We start from the raw sequence: 14,351 nt of genomic DNA, 5'->3' as shown, positions 1-14,351 counted from the left end.
TCTCTCCCAAAAACTCACAATCCAATACAGCGGGAGTATCTCCTCCATTTCCTCACCTCGCTGCTTCAGTATTTGATTTTTCACTTCCTCTGGGTCTAGACTATTCCAAGGTGAAATCCACATCCATTTCAAGCCTTCTAACTCCTCTTTGGAAGAGTTTGAGCTTATCGAGACCATCCCCAAAGAAGAACTTCTTTAGTTTCTATCGGATGTGAAATGTGCGACACAGTTACTACAGGCACCGGGCAGGGACATGAGGGGCCACCATCTTGTCTTAGCTTCTACAATGAGCTGCAGGGTCTGGACACTTGCAGAGCATCAAACACACAAACATTGTTTTCTACGTAGAAATGCAGCATTCCAGCACACTGCACTATGCTAGCTCCCGCAGGGTTTTCTCAAGCTCCACCTTTCAGGAAAGAAGTTGATCCCCCTGACTCTCCATGACGACCTCAGTGTGAAATGGGAAGGATGGGAATGTTTGCACCCCCACACCCCCAGCCAGGGGGCCATGAGGACTGGTGCAGGGGGTACACACCAAGCCCCTCGCCCAGTCCTGGCACACACTTGTGCTCCCTTTTCCCCAAGTACATGCTGGCATCTGCCACTGACCTCCCCTCCTCCCCACCAGGCTCCTGTGGATTAGCCACTGGCGGGGCTTATCAGTTTCCGACTTTGTTTAACTGAGAGCTAACATTCACGAGCATGGCTTCCTAACCAGTGACCCTGTATTGTGAGCAGTGCCTTTCACCTTCCCAAGGACCGACCCAGGTCAGCCTGACCTTGGCAGCATCCCCGGGACTCCAAGAGTCTGGGGTTGACTGATCACAGGCTATTTCTCATGTCCATGGTGGGAAAACAGAGCCCTACTGCAGCCCTACCACTCCTCCCAGCCCATCCTACCAGAAAGTACTCCCATTACAACTTCACTAGAGCAGAGAAGGAGCAGGGTCTCAGTCTGGACGAGCTCGTGGGAGCCTATTGGCATCCCTAGGATCAATTACTGTGGGATACTGCTAGGATGAAAGCTCTGGCTGTAGTCACTTCTCTGCTATGTGACTTGGAGCAAGTGAGTTTGCCTCTTTTTAGGTCTTTTATAAGTCTTTTTGCCTATCAAATGAGATTCTGTTTCTATCTTTTGAGAGAAGAGATGCTGTCTTTTTCATTTTCTTCTTTTTTAAAACAAATCATAATATACATTAAAAAATGGACAATGTAAACTTTTAACCCAGGAGTTGGCTTACTTTCTGTAATGAACCAAGTAGAAAATATTTTCAACTCTGAAAGCCTTACAGTTTCTACTGCAGCTACTCAACCCTATGCTTGTAGTTCAAAAGCAGCTATGTGAAAGTGAAAGTGTTAGTCACTTTCAACCGTCACTTTCAGTCGTGTCCCAATTCTTTGCAACCCATGGACTGTAGCCCATCAGGCTCCTTTGTCTATGGGATTCCCCAGGCAAGAATACTGGAACAGGTAGCCATTCCCTTCTCCAGGGGATCTTCAAAATTCAGGGATGGAACCTGGGTCTCCTACATTGCAGGCAGCTGCTTTACCATCTGAGCCACCAGGGAAGCAGCTAGAGGCTATATGTAAATGAGTGGGCATAGCTGTGTGACATCAAAGCTTCATTTACATGCACAGGCAGCTCCACCTCCAGCCCTTGGGCTATAGGTTGCCAACTGCTATGAACTGAATGTTTGTGTCCCCACAAAATTCACCTGTTGGAATCCTAATTTCTGATGTGATGATATTTGTAAGTGGGCCTTTGGGAGAGGATTAGGATTAGATCGGGTCAAGGGGTAGGGACCTCATGATGGGATTAGTGCCCTTATAAAAAGAGGAAGAGACCAGAGATCTCTGTTTCCATGTTATGTTGTTACAGCAAGAAGTTGGCTGTCTGCAAACAGGAAAAGGGCTCTCTGCAAACACTGAATCTCCTGGTGCCTTGATCTTACACTTCTAGCCTCCAGAAATGTGAGAAATAAACGTTTGTCATTTAAGCCACCCATGTTTGTCATTTAAGTGTTCGGTTATAGCAGGCTAAACTAAGACACCAACACCTGATATAACCCAATGAATTATCACAAAATGATCACACCTGTGTGACCATCACCCAGATCAAAAGATAATCAGCACTCCAAGAGTCTGTGTCCCTTTTCATCCACTAGCTTCAGTTTACTCCCAGTGGCCTTCCAAGTTTTTTTCTTTTTTCAAATTTTATTGAAACACAGTTGATCTAAAATGTTGTGTTAATTTTTTCTGCACAGCAAAGTGATATATATATATATATTATTTTTCATTATGATTTATCACAGGATACTGAAAATAGTTCCCTATGCTATACAGTAGGACCTTGTTGTTTATCCCTTTTATACATAATAGTCTGCATTTGCTAACCCCAAACTCCCGATCCAAACCTCCCCAGACCCCTCATTGCAACCACAAGTCTGTTCTCTATGTCTGTGAGTCTGTTTTTGTTTCATAGATATGTTCTTTTGTGTCAAATATAGATTCTACATATAACTGATATCACATGGCATTTGTCTTCCTCTTTCTGACTTAATTTGCTTAGTATGATAATCTCTAGGTCTCTCAATGTTGTGGCTATTACTCATTCATGAAGAGGAATGAAATAATCATTCCTCTTCATGAATGAGTAATATACAGTGTATATCTCTACCACATCTTATTTATTCAGTCATCTGTGGGTGGACATTTAGGTTGTTTCCATGTCTCTTCCAAGTGTTTTTCTTAAAATTTTTAAAATTTCTTATGTCATCAGTTGTTCAATTGCTAAGTCGTGTCTGACTCTTTGTGACCACCTGAACTGCAGCATGCCAGGCTCCCCTGTCCATAGGATTTCCAGGCAAGAATACTGGAGTGGGTTGATATTTCCTTCTCCAGGGGATCTTCTTAGGTCAGGGATCAAACCTGCGTATCTTGCATTGACAGGTGGATTTTTTTTCTACCACTGAGCTATCAGGGAAGCCCATATGTCTCATCATTTTTCTTTTAATTCAAATTCTGTCTTATACGATAGACTTTTTAGACACTATCATTTAGGACAGCAACTGTCAAACCTTCTTGAAGGAGTAGTCTTCAAGGGAAGCATTTGGTGAAACTCTCATATATATTGGAGAGAGAGAACAGAACTGTGGTCACACTGGAGGCAGAAATGCAGAGCTCATCCCTGCCCCTCTCTGAGCTCAGAGGCATTTCTGAAAACTCTTAAAGGTGCCTTGAACCCAATTTGGAAACCATTCACCATTCCTTTGAATACTCATTAATACCCAAATAAGACAAATATTCATATTCTCACTCACCATAGATGACCCATAACTCCATGGCCCAGGATGATCAAGGACACAGCAAGGGGTCTGCAAAGGTTATGGCGGATAGGTTAGTGGTAAGACTGGTATTGTAGGCATCTGTGAGAAGATGGGCTGTGAGAGCAGGCAAGTTGAAGAGGAGTTGGTGAGACAGAGAGGCCCACAACTTACAGGGGAGTTAGAGTCATACCAAATACACCTGTGGCTTGGCTTCTCCCCTTGGCTCCTGTGTGGCCTAGCAAAGCTCACTCAACCTCTCTGAACCTCAGTGAACACTGTGTAAAAAGGGGCACCAAGCCTTATTTAGGTTACTAGAACTTTTTTCTTGTTCAGATGAGTGGGAGTAAAGATGCTTTGTCCCTCTAAAGCAATGGTTCTCAACTGGGGATGATTCTGTCCACCCCTGGGGACATCTGGTAATGTCTAGAAACATTTGTGGTTGTCATAACTGGGAGAGGGGAGATGATGCTATTGGTATCTAGTAAGTGGAGGTCAAGGATGCTGCTTCAGTGAGTCATAGTCCCCAGGATATCCCCCTACAAGAAAGAATGATCCAGCCCAAAGTCAGTAGTGCTGAGATGGAGAAACCCTGCTCTAGAATCTTTGGAATGTGTGATCTAGATGGAGCCAGCTGTCAATAAACACCTGAGGCAGAGGATGGATGATGGTGCCCTGATCTTGCTTGAGTCAGGGGTAGGGGGTGGGCGACAAGGAAAGATCCCCGTGGCCAAAATTTCTTTGGAGTTTGAGCCTGAGAGAACTTGTTGGCTATGGGCAAAAGAAACATGGCCCCGGTCACTCAAAGAAATGCCTTCCCCAGGGCAGAGGCAGGACATGTAAACATGAAGAGCCTTCTGCAGAAATTCATTAATCACGGGGGATCTCATTACCCACACTTCCCCACTCAAATTCTCCCTCCTCCCTGGATGCCCACATACCTCACAGCTAAGTGTCATGGCTTCCCCTTCGAGTTTTGATTAGACCTTATCAGCCACATGGGGACCAATCAATGGCAGATCACTGGGAGATCAAGACCCCCGATACCTCATATGTCCTGTCCCCAGCCGCCCCACTTCTTGGCCGCAAATCGAGCAGATCTGGCTTTGGGTGATATCATTCCATGCCCTCAACCAGAGACATTGAGATAATAACTTTCCAAATATTGTCTTACGAGATGCTTATCATTGTAAAACAATATTTTGTCACCGGGCAGTCAAGGGGCAGTATCGTTTTGCAGAAACACACAGCTTGGTGAGTGGGCGGGGGGAGATCACTGAACGGTGGGAAGGGTTAGAGGAATCATCAAGTGGGGTGAGATGGTGGGCTTCCAGGACCTTCTAAGGTCTTCAGAACAAGTTGGGGGTGGGGGGCGGGCTTGGCCAGAGGAGCTGGTTTTCAGGCTGTAAATGATGAATGCCAAATCAGAGGGGAAATACAATTTTCTCTTAACTTAGGATACAGTGGGGAATGTGGATATGAAAGACCTCTCCCCTATTCTCAGGGAGTTTCCAGTCTAAAAGAGAAGACTAGATTATGAGCCAAAGCAAGCTTATCACGTAGACTTGTTTCATCGTCAGATTATTATCAACAGGTTTTCAGCAAAAATAAAGTAAATAGCATTGGTTACGAGGCACACTTTCCTTTGGCCTCTGACTTCCTATTGGTAGCAGATGAGTCTTGATGGAGGGGAGCCTCAGTCCATCCTGTGTCTGGATTCTGAGTCTGGAGGTGGGGAGAAGGGGCAGAGCAGGTAAATGATGATAGAAGATGGAAAGGAAAAAGGCAAACCTTCAGTCAATGTGGCCATAAACCTGCACCCAAGGCTGAAGTCATCAAACTCCTTTCCCCTGCACCCACCCCTACCATCAGACTCCCTTTAGGGAGTTCCATTCCTCTGTGGGATCATTTTTAGGGACATCTCTGGCAGGCAAAGGCAGATGGAAGAGAAAGGGAAAGGGAAACTCAGTGTATATGTGTTTGTTTTGTTTTGCTTGGGGGTTGAGAGAAAGGTGGCATGAGGATCTAGTGCTGCTGTGACATAGTGAGCCAAGCCCTTCGTGCACCTGGAGTGAACGCCAAGTTATGAAGGGCAAGGCGTCTGGAGGCTGACTGGCTCAGTTCAAACTCCAGCTCTACCTTCTTCTACTAGCTGTGTGATCTTGGACAAGTTCCTCAAACTCTCTGTGATTCAGTGTACTTATCTATAAAATGGGAAGATCCTTAGGGCTGCTGTGAGGATTAAGATAGAACCAAACCACCGTAACTGGTAGGTTTTGTTATTATCTCAGAGTCTTCATGAGGATTAAATGGAAAACTCCATGGAGTCTACAATATCTGTTTGATTGCCAGCACTATACACCAGGTCTAAGCAAAGACCCCTGTCAGCAGGAGCTTATATTCTAGTGGAGAAGACAAATACTGAACAATGCTTTAAAAATAATTTCAGGCAGTGATAAGGGCTAGGAAATGATAATGGCTATGGAAGAAGAAAAGCAAAAGGCTAATAGAGCTGCAAGCTGTTTTAGACAGGGTGGCTGGCAGAGGTCTCCGGCTAGGGCCGATACGTGAGCAGAGATTTGCAGGAGGCAAGGGAGCAGAATGTGAGCCCTAAGATAGCCGGGAGCAACAAGCACACACGCCTCAGGCAGGAAATAGGAACTGGAACTAGGAGCAGTGTGTCTGGATGGGAGGGAGAGGAAGGTTGCAGGAGTTACGTTGATAGGTGGGAAGGAGCCGATTCGTGAGATGAGGACTTCAGATTTATTCTGGGCCCATCAGTTCCCTAGAACTACCCTAACAATGTACCCCAAGCTGGATGGCTTAAAACAATGGAAACTGATTCCCTTGTAATTCTGGAGATGAGAAATCTGACGTCAGGTGTCAGGTGGAACACAGTCCCTCTGAGACTGAGTTGCATCCTCCCTAGACTCTTCCCGATGGTGACCATCAGTTCCTGGTGTGCAACTGAACCACTGCCCACCCCTGTCTCTGTCAACACATGATGTTCACCTCGTGTGTCTGTGTCTTCTTGTAAGGACACCAGCCATATTGGATTAGGTGTTCCCCACTGCACAACGACCTCCTCTTAACTAATTACATCTGCAACCGCCCTATTTGTAAATAAGGTCCCATTGTGGAGTACCGGGGGAGTAGGACATCAACACAGATGAGGGGAGGGGAGATGGGAATACACCACAAAACTGCGTAACAGAGGAAACCAGTGAAGGGTTCTGAACAGTGTCCCAAAATAATCCGCTTTCTTTTGTAAGAAGATCGTTCCACTTGCTATGTGCAGAGAAAACTCTGGAAGGCAAGAATTGGTAGGATGACTCCTTGGTTTCTTTTTAATTTTTAAATTTATTTCACTTATTTACTTTTGGCTGTGCTGGGTCTTCGTCGTCGTGCAGGCTTTTCTCTAGTTGCGGTGCACAGGTTTCTCATTGTGGTGCTTCTCTTGTTGGGCAGCACAGGCTCTAGGGTACATGCTGCTGCTGCTACTAAGTCACTTCAGTCGTGTCCGACTCTGTGCGACCCCATAGACAGCAGCCGCCCAGGCTCCCCTGTCCCTGGGATTCTCCAGGCAAGAACACTGGAGTGGGTTGCCATTTCCTTCTCCAATGCATGAAAGTGAAAAGTGAAAGTGAAGTCGCTCAGTCGTGTCCAACCCTCAGCGACCCCATGGACTGCAGCCTACCAAGCTCCTCCATCCATGGGATTTTCCAGGCAAGAGTCCTGGAGTGGGGTCTAGGGTACATAGGCTTCAGCAATTGTGGCTCCCAGGCTTTAGAGCACAGGCTCAATAGTTGCGGTACACAGGCTTAGCACGATCTTCCTGGATCAGGGATTGAACTCGTGTCTCCTGCATTGTCAGGTGGATTCTTTACCACTGAGCCACCAGGGAAGCCCAACTCATCAGTTTTTGCCCTGAGTATATGGGTAGAATTATGTGGCCACTTACTGAGATAGTGGCCAAAGGGGCAGGGGCATGTTTGTGGTGGGATGGGGGACTGTGATTCCAGAGTCCTGCTCAGTACAAGTTAAGTTGGAGCTGCCTTTAAGACATGAAGTGGATGTGCTGTGGACAGAACAAAACCCTCAAACTCAACACATCCAAGCCCAGCCCATCACTTTCAGTCTCAAACCAGCTCCTTCTCTAGTTCCACATCTCATAACCAAGATGGTCCCACCATCATCCAGATACCCAGGCAAGATCATGTTGACTTCTAACGTGTCATCAAGTTCAGGGGATTCTGCCTGTTAAGTGTGCCTTCCACTAGTCTCTGGTCCGCGCCCCCATCCTCATCCCACCAACTTCCTTTCATCCCCAGATGACCACCATGTCCTCCTTGACAGTCTCCATGCTCCGAGCCTTGCTCCCTTCTGACCAACTGCCCACCTTTCATCTGGAAGTTGTCACTAAAGATAAAAGGGGACATTTCTGAGTATCTTCCTTCAGCTGATGGTGTCAGGTACAGAGGCTCACTCAAGGAAATTAGGTGGTATTTTCACATCCTCACATTGCTCAGAAGGAGTTCCACATTCATAGTGCAAAAGCCCTGGATCTTGAAAACCCACGGTCCCAGGTTCAAGTCCTGACTCCCAGCCACCTTGCTGATGACTGCAGCTGGGGTGATCACAGCATGTGTTGTCCTGACTGATGAGAGGGCTGCTTTGGATGGTGATGATAGAAAAATGGGCAGGCATCTCAGTGGAGTGGGCTGATCACGATGTATATCAATCCTAGAGGGTGGGCAAGTTACTAAATGTCTCTGAGCCTCAGTTTCCTCCGGGGTGAAGGAGGATAATGACACCTAACTAACCAAGTTGCTTGAGGGTGAAACAAGGCAATGTGCAGGCAGACACCTAGGACAGCATCTGATACAGAAAGAGATGCTCACAGCTAACCCCACAAAGAACTGATTGAAAGACAATGTCACACACACCCATGCCCACTGTCCTCTTCACCATTTTCTATTGGAAGAAGAGCCATTCTGAAAACTACAGTCATTTGAAGTCCCCCTTCATTATTAATTTTATAGTGAGTTATTCTGTCTTTCTGAGTTGTTTTTTTTTTTGGTAATTAGATGCTGTAAAAAAATTTTAGTGATTTTCTCTTCTTTGTAATTAGAAATAGCGATTAGAGTATCTTTTATATTACATGGCATTTTTCCTTTAAACAATTGTATACATTTTGTATTCTTTGCTTTTCTCCATACAGACTTTAATGAGAATGGATTCATTGTGTACCATAATTTGCTATTATTATAGTGTGTCATGAAAATGAGTTATTTCCGTCACAGAAATATAATGCCCAGTGTAATGTATTTTTGCTGGTGGGTTTTTATTTTTTTTTCCCTCTAGGGACAGGGGAAATGTGTGTGCCAAGTTTAGAACCCATTTGAACCTGAAAGGCTGGGGAATTGCAAGAGGAACTCAGGCTTTCCAGAGTCTGAAACCACTCTCCTTTCTCTTTCTCCACACAGAGGAAAGTGTGAGGCCCTGGGAAGATGGTTTTTCACATTTCAATAAAGAGCACACAGGACTCTAAACTGCTGATTCCCAGCAAATGGCATCTGTTCAAGCCAAGACACAGAGAAGCTAGGAGCAGGTCGCTTCTTAGGACTTGTACATGCTAGGTAATTGCTGAGGTTTCACAGGAAATTCAAAAGCACCTCTGGGAATCTGCCTGTGTTTCTGCTGCCAATGCAGACCGCCTATCGGGGAGATGCCTCATACTCCGTGTTACAGGTGACACAGCCTGCTGAACCCACAAAATGTGCCAGCGAGTTTCAGGCTGGGGATGATGGTCTGTCTGCTCTGGCCTTCCAGCTGCCTATGGGTGTCACAGCAGGAATGAGGAGGATGCTAGCCCTGCCTCTACAGTGAGATGGATGGTACCCAGCGGCTGGACTGCCTCTATGTTCCTGCCTACCAGTTAGAGCATGCTCCACTAGAGGTCACTCCCCAGGGCAAAGATGATATGATTCAGACATCACATCCATATTTTAGGAAGGTGGGGGTAGACAGGAACAGACCAGCCGCATTTGTCCCAGAGGGCTTCCCTGGTGGCTCAGTGGTAAGGAACCCACCTGCCAATGGAGGACACGCAGATTCAAATCCTGGGTCAGGAAAATTCCTTGAAGAAGGAAATGGCAACCCATTCCAGTATTCTTGCCTGGGAAATCCCATGGACAGAAGAGCCTGGAGGGCTACAGTCCATGGATCTTGAGAATCAGACACAACTTAGTGAATAAAGAACAACAACAAAATTTGGCTCTGGGGAGTTCTCTGTGCTGTGACATCTCAGAGCCCTGGTTAGAGTGGGCACCATGGACCTGGAGCACGAAGGCCATGCCAACGGGCAGTGGGCGCCATCAGGAGGCACATTCCTAAAGGGTGACTAGAAAGCCTGTGACGACCCTCCTCACACAGGTTTGGGCACCAGCAGTTCTGGGAGCACTCCAACCTCCAACATATCAGTGAAGCACTGAGCTTCTAGGGGCTCAATGTGGGTGTGGAAGAGGCAGCCCTTGGAGCTGGCCATTTTCCTATGGAGCAACAGAACTCACCTTTCCTTGGAGAGAAGCTGGCCCAGGGATGCTACATGATAACAGCCTGCCCTCTGCTCTAAGATTTGCAAAGCCCTAGTTTCATCTCACCTCCTTCAACTCTTCCCAAAGCCCTAGGAGACAGCCCTCATGGAAAATTCTTCCGATTTTACAGAGAGGAGATGGGAGGGTCAATAACTGGCCTGACACCAGAGCTAAATGGAGGGTGGGGGTAGGAGCTGGCTCAGGGGGGTGGGAGGGGAGGAGCATGTGGTCAAGGGCTGCTGGTGGTTAGGGTGGATCCTCAGAGTTGCCTGTGTGCATGCATGCTCTGTCGCTCAGTCATGTCCATCTCTTTCAGATCCTATGGACTATAGTCCACCAGTCTCTTCTGTCTGTGGGATTCTCTAGGCAAGAATACTGAAGTGGGTTGCCACACCCTTCTCCAGGGGATCTTCCAGACCCAGGGATTGAACTCACGTCTCTTCTGTCTCCTGCATTGGCAGGTGGGTTCTTTACCACTAGTGCCACCTGAGAAGCCCAGAGTTGCCTACTTAATGCATTCATCCCCCAGGCAGCCCTGATCTGGTGCATCCTGGCTATGAGAACAGGATCTGACAGCCAATTGCCAGAGTTCAAGTTCCAACTCTGCTGCTTACTATCCGTGACCTTGGGCAAACTAGCTAACTCTGTGGTGCCTCAGCTTCCCCTCTGGAATCAGAGACAATCCCTGCATCCACCTCCCGGGACTATTATGAGAATTAAATGAGCTCTTTCCAGGAAAGCCGGGTGGATCACCCTCGGGTACAGTTGCCCCATTGGTGTGGAGCACTAAGTGCCTGATTCAGGGAGAGGGGGCTGTGAGTTTCTGAAAGCCTTGCACATGTGAGCCTGCATTGGCCCAGAGAAGGTGTCTTTGCTAATTCATCCACCTGGACCGGTGCCTTTGTCTAATTCCTAAGAAGATTTGCATTGGCTAGCAGTGGCCTGGAATGCCAATACATCCCAAGTGCTCAATTAATATGTTACTATGGTTTTTGGTCCTTCAGATGCTACTCTGCCTCCTGATCAAGGTGTCCTCTGGGAAGGCAGGAGCAAAGCCACTTGCAGTTACTGATTCAGACGCTAAGGGTGGGAGGTGGCCCCCGCTGAGTCTCCCCAGTAAACCCCGGTAACTAGCCCAGAGCTTGGACCTGGGTTCCCTGACTCTCAGCTACCTGGGGTCCCACCTGGAGTGTCCTGATTTCCCACCCCTCCCCGCAGGCAAGCAGAGCACAACACTTAGATCTCAGAACAATTCACTCCTGCTTCCCGTGTGGGTTTGCCGCTCTTCTTCCCAGCTGAGGACTCGCACTTAAGCAGGGCAAAGTGACATTCCATCATTAATACCTAATGCAGTTGTATCGAGTAGTGTAAACACGCTTCCCGGTGCAGAGTCCTGCCCCCACCCCCTCTCGCCCGGTGCCCCCCTCCCCAGTATAATTGTTTTCGCTCCCCTAAATTCAGATGTAATTCAAGCCAGAGAAATCGTGGCTGTATTACATCTCCAGCCAGGGAATTATTAGTATGACTTTTTGGCGGCGTGACAGTGATGTTTCGACAATCTATACATATTGATTTAGGTCGATAATAAACAATTTGATTAGCCTCCCCATCCATGGGCTGTCATTTCAATCACTGACAGGGCCCAGCAGAGTGGAAGGGAGGTGGCACACACAAGTGGCAAGAATTCTCAAAATAAGAAACTCCGTCCTGATTAGAGGCCTGGCTTCAGTGAATTGGACAAGACAGCTCAGCTGCCACGTTATTAACTCCCTGGGAAAATACTCGGTCAGTCCCTGGGGCCAGCCCGCGTATTCTGATGTGGATCGATAAGCAATCTCCGGTGTATATGGAATTCAGACTCGAATCATTTGTCTCTGGCTCCTTTCTCCAAAGGGAGCCCCGTGGTTGGACCTGGTCTGCCTTGCAAGGACCCCCCACCCCACCCCACCCCACACTCCCTTTTTAACTAATGACCTGCTGTGGAGGAGGCCAGAGATCAGACACCTCTTCCATCATCAAGAAAGGCTCTCTCAGGTGGGTCTAATGATGGTAATGGGCTCCTTTCAATTTTTAAAAAATGATCCCCAGCCTGACATCGTGGAGTTGAATTTGTGTAAGTGATGGGCACGCCCCTCAGTGGCAGATAGACAGACGGGTGGTAATGAACACCCTCCCATCAGTGGCCACACCTGAGGGTGATGCTTTGACAGAGCAGGAAATTTCCCTCTTTCTGACAGGTCTTTGTGAGGGAGACAGAAGGGTGGGTGCCACCCAGGGGTGCTGACAGCCTGGACTGGAGATGGTTCAGGAGAGGAGAAGCTACACCCAGGAGGCTCCAGGCTTCCCTGTGAGCTGGCTTCTTTGGCTGCTGGTCACCAACTGATGGAGCTCCCTGGGCTGCAGGACCTCCTCCTGACCATCAGATGCCATGCCCTTTGCTTATAGGTGGAGACTCCAACGATGCTAAAGGCAGAGGACCTCGGGGGACCACATGGCAAGCCAGGTATTGGCAGGGACCCAGCTCCCCTCACTCCCCACAGCTGGAAAAGCAATGTGTTTAGTGCTTATGACAGTCTTTGGATCAGGCAAATCTCGAGGCCATGTCTGGTGCTTTGAATGTCAGTTTCTCCTTGGGTAAAATGAGGCTGCTAACACCTACCCTGCATACTGTGGAAAGAATTTAATGAAATAATATGGAGAGAGAGCCTAGCACAGTGCTTGTGGTAGAATAGATACTTGATAAATGTGGGCTTCCTAGCTGGTGCTAGTGGTAAAGAATCTGCCTGCCAATGCAGGAGATGCAAGTTTGATCCCTAGGTCAGGAAGATCCCCTGAAGGAGGAAATGGCACCCCATTCCAGTATTCTTGCCTAGAAAATTTCATGGACAGAAGAGCCTGGTGGGCGACAGCCCATGGGGCTGCAGAAAGTCAGATACGACTGAGCACACAAATAGTCATGAAGTTTAGAATCAACATGAGATAACAAGTGTAGAGAGTTTATACATTTTTATTTACAAGTTTTTGTGATTTTTATCATCAGATCCTCGCTTTTTCAAAAAATGAGGTCTTAGAAATCCCTGTTTCCCCCAGCTGCAAAGTAAGTGTGGGCGGGGCAACCCCCAGAGTGCACCTCACCTCCCAGATCCTGTACCCCTGGGGGAGGGAGAAGCTCTATAATCTGTAGAGCTCTGTAACACTGACTAGTTACAACACCAGAGCCACAGAGCTGTGGTGTTCGTCATGGGCTTCACACAGAAGTACCTCAAGGGCTTCCGGGGCTGGAGGAGGTCAGGGGGAGGGCCCTGGGGCCCCTATCCCCACAGAGTACCTGGACCTCCACTCCGGGAGCCTGTGTCCCAAAGAAAAACAAGCAAAGAGTAGTATCAGAACTGGATTTGGCAGTGAGAAACAAAACCTGAAATAACATGACTTCAACACGATCAGACTTTATCTCTCTTCTACATGAAAGCTGGGAAGTTGGCTGTCCAAGCCTGGTGTGGCTGACTGCTCAGCTGGGTGACGTGCTCAGGGAGCCGGTTTCCTTCCAGCTCACTCTCCAGCATCCTTAGGGGCCCAGATGTTCCAAGATGTCAGCCCATAGATCCATATTCAAGGAAGGAAAATGGAGGAAGGGACAAAAGAGATTGGGGTAAACAATATAAACCAACTCTCTCTCTTTTTTTTTAATTAACACAGTTTTAATTTTTAAATAGCTTCAGCTTTACAGAAAAATTGCAATGGTAATTCAGAGAGTTCTCATAACACTCACATCAAGTTTTCCCATTATTAACATCTTGTATAAGTATGGTATATTTGTCCAAATGAATAAACCAATATTGGTACATTATTATCAACCAAAGTCCACATACTTTATAAAATTTCCTTTGTTTTAACCTAATGTCATTTTCCTGTTCCAGGATCTCACCTAAGACACCACATCATGCTTAGTTGTCACGTCTCCTCCGGCTCTTCTTGGCTGTGACAGTTTCTCAGACATGCCTTGTTTTTTTCAGTTTGGGGGAGTGTTGGTTGGACATTTTGCAGAATGACCCTCTATTGGAAACTGTCTGTTGCTTTTCTCATGATTAACTTAGATATATGAGTTTTGGGGAGGAAGACCACAGACATAAAGTGCCATTCTCATCCTATCCGAAAAACATCTTGGTTGCTTCCAAGTTTTAATGATCATGAATAAAGCTGCTATAAACATCTGTATATGAGTGCAACATATCAAGTCTTTTTTACAAACAGCTTTCAGAAACAGCTCTGCAAAATTTCACCTATACCGTAAGGTAAATTTAGTCACCTGGCACACCTACCTGCAAGGGAGGTTGGTAAAAGTAGGCTCCTGCAGCCGGTTAAAATGGAAGACTTCTATGGAAGGAGGGAGGGAAGAGACATGGCCGACTACCACCAGTCTCAGCCCGGG

The 14,351-nt window shown here is 47.1% G+C and overlaps 1 long non-coding RNA gene across 1 annotated transcript; it reads left to right on the top strand.

Annotated features, from left to right (window-relative positions):
• The first annotated feature begins 12,191 nt into the window (after positions 1–12,191).
• LOC147353201 (uncharacterized) lies at positions 12,192–14,134 on the top strand. The gene is made up of 2 exons (XR_015146708.1): positions 12,192–12,425; positions 13,840–14,134. It is a non-coding gene; the product is annotated as an uncharacterized LOC147353201 (long non-coding RNA).
• Positions 14,135–14,351: the final 217 nt, after the last annotated feature.

This window comes from Bos grunniens, chromosome 18 (genome assembly GCF_055505025.1).
Source record: "Bos grunniens cultivar Pamir isolate PY7600 chromosome 18, Bosgru_T2T1.0, whole genome shotgun sequence".
NCBI classification, from domain to species: Eukaryota; Metazoa; Chordata; class Mammalia; order Artiodactyla; family Bovidae; genus Bos; species Bos grunniens.
Note: the sequence above shows the minus strand (reverse complement) of the source record. Positions and strands in the feature narration are given on the sequence as shown.